The 19,211-nt window shown below is 52.1% G+C and overlaps 1 non-coding gene across 1 annotated transcript; it reads right to left on the bottom strand.

Annotated features, from left to right (window-relative positions):
* Positions 1–14,251: 14,251 nt before the first annotated feature.
* Positions 14,252–14,324, bottom strand: TRNAG-CCC (transfer RNA glycine (anticodon CCC)). Its single transcript has one exon. It is a non-coding gene; the product is annotated as a tRNA-Gly (tRNA).
* Positions 14,325–19,211: the final 4,887 nt, after the last annotated feature.

Genomic DNA, 19,211 nt, shown 5'->3' with positions numbered 1-19,211 from the left:
CCGCGTGTTCGGTCTAGCACACACCTGGGCTTCCGGTGCTTCTACCCTGGCTGGTGGGAGAGGTCACCATCGTGCAAATGGCTCTATTCTCATAGCTGGGAACCAAGAACCAGGTGTCAGCTGGGTGCCTTGGAGCCAGAGGATTCTGGGCTGGAATCTGTAACCCACATTCACCCAGTGACTTGAGGACAAAATGACTGCTGGGTTCCTTGCTTCCCTCTCCTCGGTGGGGGTGACGTGTCATCATCCTTCGTAGGATCGGTGTTGAGGATCCTAGAACACTTGTGTGCGAGCGGCCAGCCAGCATGGTACCCGGCACACAGCTGACGCCCAGCCCGTGATGGGAGTGTTACTCCTGGTTGGAGGGAGGTTGTTGCTTGGGCCTTGGAAATCTTTCTGAAAAGAGCTGGTGGCAGGGAGCTGTGCTGGCCTTTGAACTAGGCCCTGCTGGCTGGCGTGGACAGTTGATCAAAGGTCCCAGGTCCCAAAGCCTGTGGGAGGGCTGAGTGCCTGGCTGGCAGCAGGCGAGGGAAGGGAGCCTTGTGTCCGTGTGAGGGAGGCGGACCAGGAGACAGAGGGTTCTGGTGGTTCTGCAGCTGACAGGCTGTCCAGACCCGGCAGCTGTGACGCTGATGACTGAGGGATGTTGCCTTAGTGTTGGACTGCCCAGAGGAGAGTGGCAGCTCTAATAGCCAGTGTCCCGTGCGCTCAGGTCACCTGGGGTTGCCTGGCACTTGCCTGCAGAGAAGGCATGTGGGGTGGGTCCTGGGGTTCCGTTTTGGTTGGGTTCCCGGTTCTGCTCACGCCCCGTGGCACTTCTCAGCTTTCCCTGACCTTCTCGTGGAAATGACATCCCTCTGGTTACTGCCCACTGTCCCAGCCCACAGCTCCTCCCTGTGTCGAAATATTATATCCATCTATGCAAGGTGTTCGATTTCTTGTCATCCTCCCATCCTAGGAAGTCGTCCGAGGTCGAGAGACATGTGTGCCTTGCTCACAGCTAAACATGCAGCGGGCCCCTTATTCACTGCATCGGAGTTGATCAGATCAGATCAGATCAGAAGCTTTTCTTTCAGCTTCTGTGAAAAGGACAGACGGAAGGGAGGCACGGTTTTTGAGCATCTGTAGAACTTAACCAGCCCAGTAGTTCCACTGGGTGGGCAGTGGTGTGCCCAGTTCACAGCTGAGAACTTTGCCCAAAGTTATATATCCAAGAGAAGGCAGAGGAGGAGGGTGTGTGTGTGTGTGTGTGGCATTGCTGCGATGGAATACTCTTAGGGTCCCTAGGTCCGTTTTGTCATCTGGAGAGACAGACTATTAGTATGAACTCTGTGCCCCCCCAGGGAGGAGGCTCCTGGTCCTCTGGGACTAGGTGTGATGGGAACTCAGTGCAGCCCTGGAGGTCTGCTGGGAGGAATTGACAACACAGCCTGACAGGTGCTCTGTTCACTGCTGCCCATGGCCAAGCAGGGCAGGGGGAGGAGTCACCCTGGGAGGGGGCTCTTGAGGGCCTGGGGGGACTTGGAGGCTTGGGAGGTTTGGCTGGTTTTGCAGTGGCCATCAGAGCTGCCTTGGGGATGCCAGGCGAGTGTGGACACCCAGGCACAGCCCTGGCCCTTCCGGTTTCACCATCACACCCCCTCTCGTCTCTCCTGCCATCTCCCCCCACCCTCTCACTGCAGATCGGCGCCCTCGCTTATCACACAGCCTGCAGCCCTGCCTTTTTCTCCTTTTATCAGCGACTCCCTAGAACAACCCCATTGTGGTGGTCTGGGGTTATCTCAGGCTCCTCCCAGGAGGGGGTGGAGGGGCTCGGGTACCCGAAGGCACAGAACGGTCGCAGCGAGAAGTGAGGTGTCCGCTCCCCCTCCCCTCTGGCTGCTCTGAGCAGATGCCCCGTGTCTGCAGGGTTGCTGCATGCTGTGGGCACGGATGTCCAAGTAATCGCCATTTGTTAAGCCATGTCCTGTGCAAGGCACGTGGCAGACCTTACTCCGTTCCAGCCCCAGACCAGACCCACGGGGTCGGCACCGCAGTGATCGTTTTTGGTGCCCGAGTAGCTGGGGGCCCAGACTGGCGAAGCAGGTCTCCCCAGGCTCCACAAGCGGGACCGGAACACAGTTGTCACTGATTGCAGAGCCTCGGGGCCGTCTGCCTGGGACTGAGCAACACAGCTCCTGCTCCCTTCTTGCTCCCCGCCCCCGCTGGCGACCATGTGAGCTCGGGCAGTTCCCCTCTCTTCTCTGGGCCTTGCTGCCCTCGTGGGTAGGGAAATGTCTGATTTCTAGCCTGAGTGCAGAGGCAGCAGCACTTAGTCTGGGATGACAGGTGTCAGCCACGAGGCTGCTCCCGTGGGGCCCTGGACCGTCAGGCGCTCGGTGGAGGTGCTGCCGGGCCCGCCAGCGGCGGTGGTGCCGATGCTGCCGCTAGAGCTGCCATTTCCTGGCCCACATCGGCTCCTCCAGTTTTTCCTTTGCAATCGAGTGGCCACTTCGCATTTCTGCTTGGCCTGATCAAGATCCCCTAGAGGAGGGCATGGCAATCCACTCCAGTATTCTTGCCTGGAGAATCCCATGGACAGAGAAGCCTGGCGGGCTACGGTCCATAGGGTTGCAAAGAGTCGGACATGACTGAAGCGACTTAGCTTGTGCATACACAGCCTCCTCATCGCACAAGTCTGTCTTTAGCTTCTTGGAAGAACCCGTTTCTCTTTGAGCCCTCTTATCCTAGGCTGCTGCTAGAGTAGGCCTGACCTTCTTTTTTATTTTTTTTTCAAATTTAATTAACTGATAGGCCCCTGTGAGGATTGGAGTCGAGGGAGAGGGTCTGGGGTCAGTGCTGCCCCCTACATCCACAGACACCCCAGCCGGCATTCCTGTACATGGCTTAGTGACCTGGACCTTTCCTCCATAGCGGGGCTGGCCTGGGCCCCTGGGGTCTACCCAGGCTGAGTCTAGACTGATCCCAGTGAATAGCCAAGGGGTTGCTTAGTGTTTATCAATGCCTAATCAGTCTTCCAACCCAGGGAAGTGGGTGGCACCCCACCTCTACACGTGAAGAAACTGAGGTTCAGAGAGATCCAGAGAACTGCCAAACTTGTCTCAGGAGAGTGGAGAAGCTGGTATGTACCTGCCAATAAGTCACTTTTAGCCTCCCTGCTTCTGCTTGGCTGGTGGTTCTCACGCATGCAGTGAAGTGTACAAGATGCCTCTAGCTTACACGGGGAGCGGACTTTAAAAAAAAACATTTTATGTTTATTTTCATTTGAATTAGAGAAAGAGCATGCCTGTGATTTTACAGATATTACTGCTTAAGACGTATTAATAGTTACGGAAGTTGGGAAGAGGTCAGTTTGGCAAAAAAGTTAAGGTGGCAACACCTGGACGCAGCCCTCCTGCAGGGAGCTCAGTTTAGAGCGCACATCCTTGCTTCCACTGCTGGCACTTGGGCTGTGTGGCTCCGGCCACATCACGGGAGATAAGGGGTCCCCCAGACTGACCGAGTGGCTCTGTGTCCCACCTCATGCCAGTTGTGATGTTCAGTCCACCGTGATCCTCCCTAAATCCAGAAGATTCATGATGAAGTGATTGCACAGCTCAGTCTGAAGCTAGACTGAAAACGAAAGGAATAGTGAATGATAGTGCTGTAGAATCCTGTAATTCTGCTTGAATCGACAGTGACTGCTGATCTCGGCTCTGCCAACTGTATTCTATTTATTGAGCACCAAAGTTTTCAGATCAGCTCCTGTATTACTCTCTGGGATTGGATTATGAAATAGTAAATATTGCTACATGCAAATCAGTCGACTCATTCACTTTTTTTTTCCCCCATTCATTTCTCCTCAGTAAATAGGGGATAGTATTACCTACCCTGTGGGTTTATTGTGAGAATTAAATAAGAGACTATATTGAAGGGATTACTCAGTGCCTGACGTATGATCCTCACTCAGGGATTCTTAGTTAGAAGATCAAAACATACAGACCTACGGAAATAAAGACCATTGAGGATTCATGAGTTACTAACATTGAACATTAAATTTAGTTCTGACTTCCTGGTTAGCGCAACATACTGAGTCTGAATCAAGGTTTGGCAAATCTTTTGTTCCAAGGGCTGGGTAGTAAATAGTTTAGGCTTTGTGGGCCGTAGGGTTCTGTCATTACTAGTCAGTTCTGCCTTTGTGTCTGGAAAGCAGCCATAGTATGTAAATGAAGGGGCATGGCTGTGTTCCCATAAAACTTTATTTATAAGAACTAGCAATGCACCTACAGGCTATAGTTTGCCCCTTGGTCTCAATGAAAGAAACCTGTTTGTTTTTGAAAAGGAGAGACTCCTCCTGGATCATAAACACTGAGGAAACCTTGTTACAAGATGTAGTCTTTTGTATGAGGCTTGTTAAGCAGCATATGGATGATAGGGTTCTCATTCACACTCTGGGTTCTCTTCCCGTGTGGATAGCAGACGTTTGTTGAGGGCTTACTGTGTCCCAGCCTCTGAGGCTGACCCATAATAAAACCCACAGACATGTGCATTTTGGCAGGGAGTGCTGTGTTAGCAAGGGGCCATCTTGCTGGCTCTTTAGGGTATTGTTTTTCGTGAGCTCCTTAATGTTTTATTCTGGAAAACATCAAAATTGTACAAAAGTCAAGTATCATAAATAGGGTGTCATTTCAGAGGAGTGTGTTCAGTGTTGGATGCCTTGTCCAATCCTGGAATTCCACACAGGCCTCCATGCTAATTTCAGTGGCAGGCCCGGACCCCAGGATCCTGCCTCTTAGGGTGGTGGGGATCAGCTGGGACATTCTTGCCCTCTTTTGGCAAAGCACTGCAGTTTTTGGGAGACTATGGTTTTGGAGCAAGACACAGCCAGGTTGTGAAGCTTTGCTGTTTCACAGCTTTGTGACCTTGCTGTGGTTCCTAAACCTCCCTGAGCCTCTTTCATCATCCGCAAAGTCAGAGCATCATGCCTCAGAATCTTAACTTCTTACCAGGGTTTTTGCTCTTCCACTGTCAGTTCCTCCTCGTGGGAGGACAGAGGCTGCTGGCCTTACCCCTCTCTCCTCCCAGGAAACCCGGTCCTGGCTTTTTCAGCTGGAGCGTGGGGTGTGAGAATGGCCGTGCCCTCCTCCTGGGTGAGCCTTTAGTGTAAAAAGGCTTGAGGAAACACTGGCCTGCGGAATTCCGAAGTTAATGAAGGGGGCAGATTCCAGGAGAGTTCTGTTTGACCTCTCACCCTTTCTCCAACACCCTGTTAATCCCTGAGCGCATTCAGAGGCAATGGAAGGTTTATAGCCGCTGCACAAAGAACTCTCACGCAGTGGGGCGGGACCGTGGCCATGGCCCCTGGAAGCCAGGGTCAGGGCGTGTGAGTTTGAGCCTCTTCCCTGGTTAACCTGGTTAATGAGAAAGGCTTTGGGAGTAACCCAACAGGGCAAGGAAGGCCATGGTGAGGGGAAAGAGGGGCAGATTTGAAAAAGTTGGGGAATGATATTCAATTTCTCCAAAGGAGGGCGTTAAAATAAAAAATGGAGCTTTTTTTTTTTTTTTTTCATTATTCTGACATTAGAACCCATACAATCTATTCACTTAGGACTACTGGGGTAGGATAAAGAGAACAGGGTTGTTGTTGTTTTTTTTTTTTTAATAAAAAAATTACTAAAAAACATTTATATTGGAGTATAATTAACAATGTTGTGATAGTTTCAAGAGGACAGCAAAGGGCCCCAGCCATACATATACATGTATCCATTCTCCCCCAACCCCCGCCACCCCCCACCCCCAACTATCCCTTCCCCATGAGGAAAAGAACAGGTTTCTGTGGGTGGTTGCAGTTTTAGGAGCTGTTCTCTATTTCTGCTTTTGAGAACTTTCTGAGAAAAGGCTTCAGAGGCCAGAGCTGGGCAGTGATGTGCCATAGCTTAGGTGTCGGAGGCCAGAGTCCCACTCTGCCTGCGTCTGCAGCCCGAGGACTTGGGTGACTGTGGTGGGCCCATGAGGAGCTTCAGGGTCTTGGCTGTGCGCTTGTTTTCCCGTCCTCCCCAGCACGCTTCCCGCCCGCCGCCTTGCTGGCACTCTGGTGGCAGGGGAAAACTTGGTCCCCCTTCTTGTAAAAGTGTCAGCCACTAATATCTGGTTGTGTAGGGCAGTTGCTGGCAATGGGTCTTTCCCTCCCGTCTACCTGTCTGCTACTCTCTGTGACTCCGCACCGGCTCGGGGTTTCTAAGGAGAGGGCTCGGCTCCACCTAATTACCAGGAATGGCCCTGACCCTCCCCTCCTGCCCCTGTGGAGGCTTATCTGGCTCCAGCCCAGAGCAGCTGCTCTCGGTGAGGTCTCTGAGTCACTCTGAGTTTCAAGACTGGGTTTAGCAGGTAGTTGAGGACATAAACAAATAAACATTAGCCAGGACAAGCTTCCAGCCCTCTGTTCAGCCAGGGGCCCTGGAAGCTCCTTGTTGCACGTTCAGGGACTGTGAGAATGGCCCTGATGGGGACATGCTGCAGGAGGATGATGGGGGCATGTTTGAGAGCCTGGTGTTTGCTGGCTGTGTGGCCTTGGGTAGGATGCTTGGCCTCTCTGGGCCTTCCTTGCCTCCTCTGGGAAGCTGGTTATCATGAAAATGAGATGAGCTGAGTTGTAAAATCTGGCTGGAGGTTAGTCACCCCCCAACCTCAGATCCCAACACAGAGAAAATCCTGGACATACGACAGCTTTGAGAGGCAGATTGCTTTTGAGACTGCCCTGTTTTCCATGCCACTCTTGGGACTTCTCTGAGGTTCCAGCTCCTCATCTTTTAATGAGGGGGCGTTCCTTGCCTCGTGCCCCTCACGTGCTTGTTGGGAGGACCTATGAGTCACCTCTGGGAAGGTGCCCGAGAGCTGGGCAGCCTGGCCGTGTCTGGCTGTGCTTTTCACGCCGGTTCCCCCCGGGAGGGAGTGTGGTGGGGGCGGAGGCCACTCTGTCCAGCACATTCCTTAGGGCTAAGGCCAGGCGGCTGTGGACCACCGCGTGCTCGGGACACAGGCAGCCCCGCCTCCCTTTAAAGTAGCGGAGCCCTGGGGGTCCTGTGGGTGCCCCCAGCTCTTGCTGTCCTCCGTCCTTCTCAGTGACTTGCTGGACCTCAGAATCTGCTGAGTTTGGGGGTTTCTTTGTGTCACGTGTATCATCCAGGTCTGAAACACAGAATGAGAAGCCACAAAGGACCGCTCCACCGCGGCCCTGTTCCCACCCCCAGGATTAACCAGTGGTAAATGAGGAGGCATGTTTGGTTTGAGTCCTTGCTTTTGTATATATTAGGAGAAAACTAGAGATAAAGTGAATGTTGGTGGGGACTCTTCTTCCATTCTGTTTCCTTCCCTTCATAGAAGTACTGCTCTTCTGAACTTGGGCTATAATAGGTCACCTTCTTATGCATGTGTGCATGCTCAGTCGCCTTAGTTGATTCTGACGCTTTGGGACCCTGTGGACTGTGGCCCACCAGGCTCCTCTGTCTGTGGGCTTCTTCAGGCAAGAATACTGGAGTGGGTTGCCATGCCCGCTTCCATCACCTTCTTATACTTGGATTACAAATCTATTTGGAGGGCATTTGGAGGCACACTTTGTATATTTGAAATTCTCGTGGAAGTGGCGTAAAAGTAGGGGTGTGATGGCTGCAGTTTGCTTCACCCCACTCCCTGTGTTATGTTGGTGATGCCATTGCCGTGTATGTTCCTTCCTGCCCCCCATGATGGATTTTGGGTTGTTTGCAGGATCAGGGGGCAGCCCTGGGGTGAGCTTCCTTGCACACATCTCTGGGTGCACATATGGGGGTCCCCAGGAGGATAGGGCACAGCAAAGGGACACTTTCAGTCTTGCCAGAGGTTGCCACGCTGCTTTTGTCGGAACTGTTTGCCTGGTGTCTCCCTGGGAGCCTGTGCACCCCCTTGGCGGGGGGGCGGTTTGTGTGATGTCCTGTATCTCTATGGTAGGTTACGCTGTTCCCGCAAGAGCCTTGAGAGCTGGAGGAAGACAAAAAAAAGAATGCCCAGCTGATGCTTGTGGGGTTCATGGAGCCACCCCTGAGTCTTCCTTTGCTCCCTAGCACTGAGTCCACATGGCTTTGAGGTTTCAAGTTGACACTGCATTTGAACTCAGATAGCCCTGGTGTTTTGCATCCTCCTGAGGGTGACACATCAGTTCAGTTCAGTCCAGTCACTCAGTCGTGTCCGACTCTTTGCGACCCCATGAATCGCAGCACGCCAGGCCTCCCTGTCCATCACCAACTCCCGGAGTTCACTCAGACTCACGTCCATCGAGTCAGTGATGCCATCCAGCCATCTCATCCTCTGTCGTCCTCTTCTCCTCCTGCCCCCAATCCCTCCCAGCATCAGGGTCTTTTCCAATGAGTCAACTCTTCGCATGAGGTGGCCAAAGTACTGGAGTTTCAGCTTTAGCATCATTCCTTCCAAAGAAATCCCAGGGCTGATCTCCTTCAGAATGGACTGGTTGGATCTCCTTGCAGTCCAAGGGACTCTCAAGAGTCTTCTCCAACACCACAGTTCAAAACCATCAATTCTTCAGCGCTCAGCTTTCTTCACAGTCCAACTCTCACATTCATACATGACTACTGGAAAAACCATAGCCTTGACTAGACGGACCTTTATTGGCAAAGGAATGTCTCTGCTTTTTAATATGACGTGTACTTCGATAGAAAAAATACAGTAATGGTGAAAAAGAAAATTAGGGGAGATTCAGGCTCAGACTTTGGTATGATGAGGGGGTGAGAGAGGATTATGGACACGACTGGGTCTGGCATTCTGTGCTCCCAGGTGTCCGGAAGAGAGAGGCATGAAGGGGAGGACTCTTCTCTTGCTGCCTGGAGAAGTTTTCCTGATGCCCCTGTGGTTCAGAGTGTGGGTCTTGTTCCCAAACGATTCTGTCAAGTGGTCAGGTCTGGCTTGGTGGGCATAGAGGGTGTCCGTGTGTAGACACTGATGGAACAGTGCCTGCATGTTTGTTACGCTTTTTGGTTACCATGTGCCAAGATCGAAATAATCCTCCCAGCCACCCAGCAGGTAGAAATGCTTTCTGAGTCTCATGTTACAGGTGCGAACGCAGAGGCTCGTGTTCAGACACCCAGCGAGTAAGGCTGCAGCTGGGATTCTGAGCTTTCCTGGGATCTTGTTCCCTAGGCTGCCTGCTCCCTGCCCCAGAAATGTCAGATTGCATCGAGGGAGAAGGAGTCCCAGGTGGACAGAGGGGGCCCTGCGGGGGGCCTGGCTCTCCGTGCCTGATGAAGTGACACTTGCCTGCTCTGTTTGCAGTCCCTGGTTCTCCCCGCCACCGTGTCTCCGGAAGTCATGACCCGCTGGCCAGCACTCGGGGAGGACAGCACAGGAAGCTGTACCCAGCTCTGCTGGCCTGCCTGCGGGTGCCTGTCAGCCCAGCTGCCACAAGGGAGGGGGGTGGAGTGGGCAGGATGGGTGGGGAGGGGAAAAAAAAACAACACAAAAAACCTACAGCAAGCAAACAATTTAGGTCGTGCAGTGGACAGACCCCTGGATTGTTGTGAGATGACTCAATGACCAGACTGGGCTCAGGAAGCCTGGGCTGCAGAAAGATAATGTGAAATCTTTGTGGATTTTTTCCGGGAGTTCTTGCCCTTTTAAAGGATTTTGTTTTCTGCGTTATCACCCTGGGAATCCTGGCTGTGGGGTTTTCTAAGGCAGGGGTTTATGGAGAGGATGGGGCAGAGTGGGGGAGGGGGAAGGGGAAGAGGAGGATGGGGCCGGAATGGCCACATTCCCCATCCAGCTCCTTCCGGATTCGGTTTCTCTCCCAGGAACAAGGGGCCAATTCACGTGGCTCCAGTGGCCTCACTGGCCTGGAGTTGAGCCCATGCCTTCTAGTGACTAAGGAGGAAATGCCATTCCACTTATCCCGCGGGCCCTGCGTCCCTAGGCCATTCTCTATCGTAGCTTTGTGTCTGCCTCATCTTTTTGGCATTTGCCTCTTTGCTTTCTTTTTCTGGGTAATACGCTGAGGTTATGTGGGCTATGATTCCACAAAGCCCCACCAGATTTCCGTCTTCCACACACAGTTGCTTTCGGGTGACCTGGGCTTCTTGTGTTGAAGACGGTCGGCACCTCTCCCCGCCCCCGCTGGTCTTGGCTCTTCACCCGGCCGGGGGGTCTGCAAGGCCTCCTGGCTTTCCTGGCAGAGCCAGGGGGCTTCATCCTCTGTGGTCCGAGGCTCTGTGCTCTGTTCTCTGGTGCTTCTGCCACGTGGGTCCCTCTCTGCTGGGAGCCCAGGAGCATTCCTGGTGGGAGGACGAGGCTTTGGCTCACCTTGTATTCAAAGCCCTCCACGCGGGCCAGTCCATGTTTGCTGATGAATGTTGACCTCTCCAGACCTAGCTGTGACCTTTTCAAATTAAAGGGGATGGGATCCTGCAGGCCGCATTTCCCTCTGTGCCTCGGGCAGATAATCACTGGTTAGAAGTGGGTATCTGCTGTGTTCTCAGGGTCAATCCTAGAAAGACATGCCTCACCTTCACTAAATCAGAGGAAACAACAGGAAAGCTGAGTGTGTGTGTGTGTGTGTGTGTGTGCACACACTCATTTGTGTTTGACTCTTTGCGACCCCATGAACTGTAGCCTGCCAGGGTCCTCTGTCTGTGGGATTTTCCAGGCAAGAATACCTGAGTGGGTTGCCATATCCTACTCCAGGGGATCTTCCTGATCCAGGGATAGAACCTGGGTCTCTGTGTCTTCTGCATTGGCAGGGAGATTCTTTACCACTTGAGCCACCTGGGAAGCCCCTTGAAAATAGTATACAAGGTGTTTAATAAAATGATGTGACTTAGAGTGAGGAGGCCTGCGTTGTTACTTATGAGTAGGTGACCCTCGACTGAGCATTTCTCTGAGCCTCAGTTTCCCCACCTGCAAAATGGGAGCAGTGCTAGAGCTACTCCCCTCCAACCGCGCCCCGCCGCCCGCTGCCCCCCAACACACACACACCCTTGAAGGATGGCTTCCTGAGCTGGTATGTGCATGTTTAGTACAAGGAAGGAGCTCTCTGGGGAGTGACCCATGGACACTTTTTTCATATATGAGCTCAGCGGGTGGGATGGACCTTTCAGAACCACCAGGGCTCTGCTAGGGGGCCTGGCGTGCCGGGTAGGTATAGGGGCCTAGGAGTGGGGAGGCCTGCATGTTGCAGAGCCAGGCAGTGGGCAGCCCCTGCAGAGACACAGTGACCAGGCATGTGGAGAGGAGGATTCTGAGGAGCTGTTTGGCCAGAGGATTTTGGAAGCAGACAGAAGCAGGGCCCTCCACACTCTTTCTTGTAGGATTGCTGGCACATCAGACCTGCAGGGGCCATGGTGATCCCCGCGGGTAGGATTCACTGTGCTCTGCAGTACAAGAGGGGGGAGTCTTTCTCATTGAGGGGAGGCGGGGAGGTGCAGGGGGCTCAGCCCCAAGGGCTCCACACACATTGTGTCCAGCTTCAGGTCAGCTCTGCTCCATTAGGGTCGGAGGAACAGGTGTGGGTATCCTGGCTGTATGGAGGGGTGTCAAGGGCAGGGGGAGAAGGATTGGGGTGGTGGGGGCCGGCAGGGGGTGGGCATGGAGTGATGAGGACGTGCTTGGCAGGGTGACGCTTTGGAAAGCTGGTCTGTTTCTTAGCACAATTCTTGCTCTGTTGCCTGGGCCCCTCTGAGCTTTGGTGTCGTGATCTGCAGACTGAGGGTAGGGACCTCCGTTTTACGGGTAAGTGGGAAATCCTGACCTGAAATGGAATGGAATGTAGGTAACCAGCTGACCCCTCCCTCTTTTCTTCACTCTTCTCTGTCGCCTGACACTCCTTGAAGCCCATACCAGTCAGATCAGCAAAATTGAATGCCTTCCTGATCAGAGCTGATGTTCATCTAGTGTTTATGAAGTCCTGGGCAATGTGAAACAGACCTCATCTGTTATATGATTTAATTCCTGCCATCATCCTAGGATTATAGTGCCATAATTGGCCCCCACTTCACAGATGAGTAAAACTGAGGCTCAGAGAGGTTGAGTACAGTGTCTGAAGCCACACAGCTAAAAAGAGGCTGCATTGGTATCCCAGCCGCAGCAGTCTGGTTCCAGAGCTTGTGCTAGTAACCACTGTACTAGCCTGCCAGGAGGAGGGAGAAACTCTGTCGGGGTGTGCGTGTGTGTGTGTGGTGGAGGGCCTTAGACATCATTGTGAGGCATTCCTGTGTTAAGATGTTAGTGGGCCAGGCTTGCTTGCAGAATCTCTGACAAATACACCACAGAAGATGGTTCTCAAGGGCTGGGGATGTGGGCTTTACCCGGTAGTTAGTCCCAGGACCTTTGCTGGGAGAGTCTGGGGAGGCTGGGCCTATGGACCCACCCGCTTCTGCATCTGCTCTTCACGGGGGACGCAGAGGAGGCTGGAACCACCTGACCTCCCTCCCTGGTCTCCACTTCTGCCCAACCCCTCTCAGGAACGTCTTCTGGTTGACAGCTGGGGTCCTTTGTTCTGGACATGGTTTTTTCAGATCTGTGTTAGTTGAGTGGATCCAAGTGCACCTGTAACTGGGGACACCCCCCTCTCCCAGGAATGCTGCCTCCTACCGGAGGGCCCCGGACCCCCACAGCAGAGTACTGTGGCCATGCTCCCGGCTCCCAGGTCTAGCCCACTGGCCTCGCAGCAGCTCCACGGAGCCCAGCCCTGGGGCCATGGATCCTGAACGTGGAGAGCCCAGCCCTGGGGCCATGGACCATGAACATGGTTACTTGGGTGCAGCATCGGGTGAGCCGGGCAGTACTTTGTTGTTGCTATTGATCAGTCGCTCAGTCGTGTCCAACTCTTTGCGACCCCAGGGACTGCAGCACACCAGTCTTCCCTGTCCATCACCAACTCTCAGAGCTTGCTCAAGCTCATGTCCATTGAGTCGGTGATGCCACCCAACCATCTCATCCTCTGTTGCCCCCTTCTCCTCTTGCCCTCAGTCTTTCCCAGCATCAGGGTCTTTTCCCAGTGAGTCAGCTCTTCACATCAGGTGGCCAAAGTATTGTATATATAAGTAAATACAATATGTAAGAATATATATCAGGGCACTGCCTGGGACTCCCTACATATTCTGTTTCACAGACAAGAGACTGAGGCCCACCCAGGGAGGTTAAGGAAATTGCCCAAAGGTATAGCCCCAGAGCCGAGGCCAGCCCAGCTGTATCTGTGGCTCGTCCTGCTCGTCCTGGTCTGGGAAATCGAGTGTGTCTGGTGTGACAGGGGGGTCAGGGCTGCAGGGGACGTCCTGGCTCCTTCCAGGTCTCAGATTCCTCTTATCTCAGGCGAAGACAGAAAGTGCGGCTTTCCTTCTTATAAACTGTTTTAACTGAACCTCACCGCAGGTCCTGGGTGGTGCTGGTTTCAGGATGGATAAGGAATGGGTGCGGCTCAGTGTGGGATGTTGGCCAAGGGGGGTGGGCAGGGGTGCGACCGGCCTTTGGCAGAGACTTGGATTTGAGCGCCCCCGGTTGGGTGAGCCTTGGGCCCTGGGCCATCTCTTTACTGCCTTTAAGGGAGAGTCCATTTTTCAATTCTATGATTCTGCAGTTGGAGCATTTGGAGCTGGGACTCAGCTTGCTGTTCAGAAATCTGTACTTTCATAGGCAGTTTAGGAAGAAGGATTGTCTGTCTCACTGAAGGCTATGTCAATTCATGAAACCCACCACAATGAACTGCTCTGCAAGACTGACTTTATTATCACCATTCCCATTTTACAGATGAAAACACCAAGGCTCGGGAGAGTTAGATAACCTGCTCCAGAGATCCCTCAGCTAGGAAGCGGCCGAGTGGGGATTTGAACCCAGGGAGAGGCTGCAGAGTCATGCAGGCAACACTCTCCTGGTTTTATAGAACTGCATTCCAAGAGGGTCCAGCCGTTTGGAGCTGCCTTTGCCTCACATTACTGGAGAAGCTGGTTTATCCCCATTTTGAGAGATGAGTAAAAAGATGGCTCCGAGTAGTTAAGGAATGTGCCAGTATTCAACAGGTTGTAAATAGCAGTATTAAGATTGAACCCAGGTCTACTGACTCCAAATATAGAGGTACTCTTTTTTTTTTTAATTTTAATTAATTAATTTATTTGATCTTAGTTGGAGCTAGCGGGATCTTCGACCTTTGTTGCAGCATGTGGGATTTATTTGTTAGTTGTGGCATGCCGGGTCTTTAGCTGTGGCATGTGACCTCTTAGTTGCAGCATGTGGGATCTAGTTCCCTGACCGGGGATCGAACCTGGGCCCCCTGGATTGGGAGTGCAGAGTCTTATCCACTGGACCACCAGGGAAATCCCTTGCGTCCCTCTTACATCGCTTCCTCCCTTTCTTGCTAACTTGGAGGCTCATCTCATGTCACTTTGTCCTGCTGGCCCTTCTGTGAGGTGCCTGTTCTTTGCTGGTTTGGAGCAGGGGGTTTCCCCAGTGGCCTCCATGTCTGTCCCTTGGGGTCAAGCACAGTGTCTGCTTTGCTTCTGCTCCCCCAGCACCTCACAGGCAAGCCAGGGCTCCCTCCGCACATAGGGTGATCAGAAAACGTGGTCCACTCAGCTGGGCGCAGTGTGTGCGCTTTGGTACCTAGAAGCCACACAGTGTTGAGATGAATGCCGGGTCCTGTGTGACCGTGGCTGCTTCCACCTCTTTGGTGACTGTTTCCACAGGGCCTAGTAGCTTGAGAGACTGTGTCAGGGCTCTGCTGCTTGAGTGGGTCCTGTCTCCCCCATGGGTGGTCTTTGCTCTGTGCCAGGTGTTAGCAGATTCTGCCCGTTTAGGGGCCTTGAAAAGCTCTGCAGCCCGGAAGCATTTCCCTTCTGCTCAGCCTAACCCGCTCCCCGCTGTGCACATTTCCTTCTCTGCTGTGGAAATGGGAACCAGCTGGCCACGATTCCTTGAAATCACCTCCTCAGCCTCTCCAAGTAGAATAAGCCCCGAAACAGCATAAGCCACTCCCAGACTTCCTTCTCTTGTCCTTCTCTAATACTTTCTCCCAGGTCCTGCTCCCCAAGCCATTTTAGCCATGTCTCTGCTCTCCTGGGGCCTTCTCCAGAGCCTCCAGCAGCTGTGTCCTTCCCCGGCCCCTGCCTTTCTGGGGGGCCCATCCCCACCAGATCTCTAGTCCTGGGGCAGCTTTGGAGTTGGCTGCTCCTTTGCGCAAAGACAACAGAAGACTCAACCACAAAGAAAACAACCCAAGTTAAAAATGAGCAAAGGACTTGAATAGGTAGTTCTCCGGAGCACCCCACTCCAGTACTCTCACCTGGAAAATCCCATGGACGGAGGACCCTGGTAGGCTGCAGTCCATGGGGTCGCTAAGAGTTGGACACGGCTGAGCAACTTCACTTTCACTTTTCACTTCCATGCATTGGAGAAGGAAATGGCAACCCACTCCAGTGTTCTTGCCTAGAGAATCCCAGGCACGGGGGAGCCTGGTGGGCTGCCGTCTATGGGGTCGCACAGAGTTGGACACGACTGAAGTGACTTAGCAGCAGCAGCAGCAGCAGCAAGCACAGGAAATGGGAGAAATGCAAACCAAAGCCTTCTTAATACCTCCTAGGATGGCTTTGATAAACAAGAGCAACAAACAAGTGTTGGCGAGGATATGGAGAAATTGGAACCCTTGTGTGTTGCTGGTGTGGATGTAAAATGGTGCAGCCGTTGTAGAAGACCGTTAAGTGAAACATAGAATTACCATATGGCCCAGCAAGTCTATTCTTAGGTATTACCCCGGGGAGTTGAGAACACGTGCCCACGCGAAAAACTGCACCCGAATGTTTATAGCATCACTGTTCACAGTAGAAGGTGGAAACAACCCAAATGTCCATCAGTGGATGAAATGAGTGTGTAAACAGAGTGTGATCATGTGTGTGCATATATCTGTATATACAGGTCCACACAATGGAACATACATATTATACATAAACATGCACACACACAACAGAATACATATATGTATGTGTATATGTGTATATATATATATATATATATAGTGGAATATGTAGTCCATTACCTATCTATACACATGCATACCTACACACAATTAAATCTAATTCAGCCGTGAGGTAGTGAGGTACTACCTCAGGAGTGAGGTACTAACGTGCTGCAACATGGATGAACTTGGAAAACACAATGCTAGGTAAAAGAAGCCAGACACAGAGGGTCATATATTGTGTGATTCCACTTATATGAAATACCCAGAATAGGTAAATCCATAAAGACAGAATGCAGATGGTGATGACTGGGGGTAGGAGGCAATGGGGAGTGACTTAGTGGGTGTGAAGTTATATTTTAGGGCAATGAAAATGTTTTGGAACTAAAGGTGATGATTGTACGAGATTGTAAAATGTACTAAACACTCCTGAATTATATACTTTAAAACAATGAGTTTTACTTTATGTGGGTTTCACCTCAGTTCAGACACACAAACGTGGTAGCATTGAAGGTCCTCTTAGGCAGTAAAAAGAGGAGGCGTGGGACACTCGATTCATGCCAGATCAGGTGTGCCTGATATCTGATTCACTGAGTTCTATAGCGAAGGGATGGGCCCTTGTATTCCCGTTTTCCAGATAAGAAAGTAGAGGCCCGTCTAGGGCACTCCGTTTATAGTGGCCCAGACACAAGCGAACCAGAGCTTGTCTGACTCTGACCTGCCTCTGATCACTCTTCTATGCACCTTCCCTGCAACACAGAGACTTTTGTTTCATGTTGTTTGTTTTAGATACTAAGCTCTGTGGATGAGCTGCGCTGACCCTGAGGAAATCAGTTCTAGGTCCATTTGTGAGATGCCTGCTCTTTTCTTCCCACTGGTCCTTTGAGGTCCAGCCCACTCTGGCCACTCATCTACAGCGGTCTTTTTCTCACATGGACTCCTCACATGCCTTACAGGGAGGCAAAGATTTGTAGCCGGAGGAGACAGAAGATGGGGGTTTGAGTCATGGTTCTGCTGTGTGATCATGGTTGTGTCTCTCAAACTCTCAGGCCTCAGTTTCCTTGAACATGCGATGGGAGATCATAAGAACACCCACCTCATCCTTCCTGGGTCATCCGTGCAGGGTAAGAGCTCTGAGCATGGAAAACATCATATGGACGCGAGTGATGGGAATGATCACTTTGAGCCAAGTTCAAGCTTCTTGCATATTCAGCAGAGAACAGACCTAAACTCCAAACTGTAGCACAGTTGGCTGTAGCATGGCTGGCGCTCAGCAGTGGTTTGTTGCACGAACAATTCGATGAATGAGCAACATAGGCAGTCAGGGATCTCAACTGTGGGCTTGGTCCAGGAGTTAGACTTGTGACTTGTCCTTTGTGGGCTGCCGGGGACGGAAAACACCGAAGGTCGTCAGGAAGTAGTTGTCAACGGGTCTGTCTGCACAGGCGTGCCTCGTTCCATTGCGCTTCGTAGGTGCTGTTTCTTTTACAAATAGAAAGTTTGAGGCAGCCTGCGTCTAGCAGGTCTGTTGGTGCCGTTTTTCCATAGCATTTTCTCACTTCGTGTCTTTGTGTCACATCTTGGCAGTTCCTGAGATATTTCAGACTTTTTCATTGCTGTTGTATTCGTTACGATGATCTGTGATCTTTGATGGTTACTGTTGTAATTGTTTGGTTTTATTTTTTTTAACTAAGGTATGTATATTAGAAATAATGCGGTTGCATGCTTAATAGGCTACATATACCACGGTGTAAACGTAACTTTTTAAAAAGAATTCTTTAAATTTATTTTTTAATTAGAGGATGATTGCTTTACAAGGTTGTATTAGTTTCTGCTATTCAGTGATGAGAATCAGCTCTAAGTATATGTATCCCCTTCCTCTTGAGTCTCGCTCTCACCCCCGATCCCACCTTCTAGGTCATCACAGAGCACTGAGCTGAGCTCCCCGCACCTTACCGCGGATTCCCAGCACCCATCTGTTTTACACAGGGTGCTGTATATATGTCAATCCTGATCTCGAGTTTGTCCCACCCTCTCCTCCCCACCTCTGTCCACTAGTTCAGTCTCTACATCTGTATCTCTGTTGCTGCCCTGTAGGTAGGTGCATCAGTGCCGTTTGTCTAGGTCCCATAAATATGCATTAATACACAGTGTAACTTTTATGTGCACTGAGAAACCAAAAAAATTCACGTGACCTGCTTTGTTGCCATGCCGCTTTATTTCTGTGATCTAGAACCGAATCTGCAATATCTCTGAGATGTGCTGGAGGTGGACAGTTCCCTCCTGGTCCCTGGATCTGAGCCGCTTTTCCTTTCTTAGCGGGAATTATTGCAGGGAGACGGGATGGAGGAAGATGGAGGACTCTGCTCCCATCCCCCCTCACCCCAAAGAGGGCAGAAGCAGGACTGGCATTCCTGGTGGGCCATTGTCAGCCCGTCACCTCAGGCTGACCTTGTAACGGCGGGAGACCTGCATTTCTTCTACCCAGATTCTATCAGGCTTTTAGGAGCAGGAGCTTGACTCTGTGGAGGCAGTGGCGGTGTCTCCCCAAGCACAACTCGGGGGAGCGTGAGTGTCATCCTGGCTCCGCCAGCAGGATGGCTGGCCGTCTCTCCTTGCTGACCGAGGCTGCCCAGGGGCCCTGGGTGTTCCTGTGGATTCGTTCACCCTCGGCCACATGACCTTGGCAAGGTCACACGTGTTGTCGGAGTCTTAGTTTTCACGTCTGCCAAATGAGGAGTGGGCGTGAGGCTTGGAACATCTCTCAGGTCCTTTTTGGCCCCAGAGTTGGTGATGCTCTCAGGCCTCAGTGGGCGCGTCCCATGGCCCTCTGCTCTGTCTTGTCCTTTGCTGCCTGTACTCCCATCCTTCCCTCTGCTTATCCTCCCACCCACCCCTTTTTACCCAGCAGCCCCTCTGGACCTGGCCTTATGCCAAGTCCTGAAGATACAGAGATTCAAACAAGCTCCCTGGCCTGACATGCTCACAGTCACGAGTGGGCCAGAGTTGTCTGAAGAAAAGAGGACTGTCAAATGGAGTGAGTGCTGTTGTCCAGAAAGGGGAGACTGGTAGCCACAAAGGAGGCTGGCAGCCACTCCTTAAGATCCTCGAACGGAGACTCGGGCCTGCTCCTGCGGCAGCTCCTGGATGGGCTTGTCTTGATGGGGAGGCTCGGTGTCGGCGATGACCTCAAGTGGCCCCTTTCAGCCACAGGAATCTTTGATGTGGAATGCTCAGTTGCTGCCTTTGCTGG

The sequence above is a fragment of the Bos taurus genome, chromosome 14 (assembly GCF_002263795.3).
Source record: "Bos taurus isolate L1 Dominette 01449 registration number 42190680 breed Hereford chromosome 14, ARS-UCD2.0, whole genome shotgun sequence".
Taxonomy (NCBI): Eukaryota; Metazoa; Chordata; class Mammalia; order Artiodactyla; family Bovidae; genus Bos; species Bos taurus.
Note: the sequence above shows the minus strand (reverse complement) of the source record. Positions and strands in the feature narration are given on the sequence as shown.